Source organism: Tupaia chinensis, unplaced genomic scaffold (assembly GCF_000334495.1).
Source record: "Tupaia chinensis unplaced genomic scaffold, TupChi_1.0 Scaffold000338_1, whole genome shotgun sequence".
In the NCBI taxonomy this organism is placed as follows: Eukaryota; Metazoa; Chordata; class Mammalia; order Scandentia; family Tupaiidae; genus Tupaia; species Tupaia belangeri.
Window position 1 is genome coordinate 1987026 of NW_006159832.1, and position 1761 is coordinate 1988786.

The following is a 1761-nucleotide window of genomic DNA, read 5'->3' on the forward strand; positions in this document are numbered from 1 at the left end:
GGATCTGAAGTACTTGACTCTACCATTTGAGTCCTGAACCTAGCAACTTAAAAATCACACCAGTTGTATGTACAATTGCACCCATACTCCCAAGGGGAGGTTGAAGGAGAAGGGACTGCTGCGTTGCCATCTCTCTAGGGGTGATTTCCCACTTTCCCTCTCTCTGACTCTGTCTTTGGTTAGTGCATGCGCTCTATAACAGAAACTTTTGAAAAAAATTTTGAGGGACCAGCAGATGGTGTAATGGTTATATTGCTGGACTCCCACATAGTTTACCGGGGTTCAAGTCTCAGACCCACCCAGAGGCATAAAACTCATGCCAGGCACATGTGTGTATCCTAAAATCCTAAGAGAATGATGGAGAAGGGGTTGTGGCATGGCCATCCTCCCTGGGGTGTGATATCTCACTTTCTGTCTGTCTCTCTGGTGAACATATATACCCCATAGTAAAAATCTCTAATTTTTTTTTTTTTGATGTGCAGCTAGGAGAGTTAGGGTGTAAGTATGAAACCACCACCACAATCTATGCCACAATCCTATAATCACTTCTAAAAATTTTCTCTTGCTTTCCTCTTTATTATTATTATTAGTTGTTGCTATGCTGTGTTTAACATAACATCTGCCCTCTTTTTTGTTTTTAATTTTTTGAGAGATTTTTGCTCACTGGGGAGACAGAGACAGAAATTATAAAATCACTCCCTGGGGGAGTGGCCACATTGCAATCCCTTCTCCTCCATTATTTTTTCAGGATATTAGGCATACAGGCACATGCGCCCAGCGTGAGGTTAAGCCACCAGGTCGGGCACTTGAACTGTGCTTGACTATGTGGGAGTCGAGTGAGATAACCATTATGCCATCTGCTGGCCCCAAACCTACCCTACCCTCTGTTTTTCTGTTTTGTTTGTTTGTTTGTTTGTTTGTTTTTTAGAGGATTTTGCTACAGGACGTGTGTGCTCACCAGAAAGAGAGACAGACAGACAGAAAGCTAGAAATCACCCCCCCAGGGGGGGATGGCCATGCCGCAATCCCTTCTCCTTGGTTCTCCTCTTGGAACCTTGGGAACACTCGCACATGCGCCTGGCATGAGTTTAAGCCACTGGGTCCAGGACTTGAAACGCAGTCAACTACGTGGGAGTCCAGCGATACAGTCATTATGCCAACTGCTGGTCCTGGATTATGCCAACTGCTGGGCCTGGCCTACTCTCTGTTTTAAAAGAAAAGAAAGTTATGTTTATTTCTTCCATGAGCTCATGTGCAAGCATGCACATGAGAGAGAGAGAGCGAGAGCATATGAGCTCATGTGCATGCTTGCAAGCACATGCAAGCATGCACATGAGAGAGAGAGAGAGCGAGAGAGAGAGAGAGAGAGAGAGAGAGAGAGAACGCTACGTACAAGTCCTGATGTGGCCATCTACCCCAGTCTCAGATCACTGGCCAATATGTGCTGGCATACAGAGAGGTATCTCCATTCCTAACCTGGGAACCTTCTCATGTGGGATTATCTTGCAGAAACATCACATTTCAAGTATATAACACAATAGTGTTAACTCTAGGTGCTTTGTTCTTATAGTAGAGCTCTAGGATTTATTTTTGAAATCTCTGCAGTAGGTTTGGTAATATTCTCCATTTATTTTTCATATTCCACTTACCTCCTGGCATAGATGAGTGTCTTGAAATGTCTGTGCCTGCCTTCCTCAATTATTTTTATATGAATTCTTTATTTATATAAAATGTCTTTGTTTGTTCTTCATGGGTATCTCT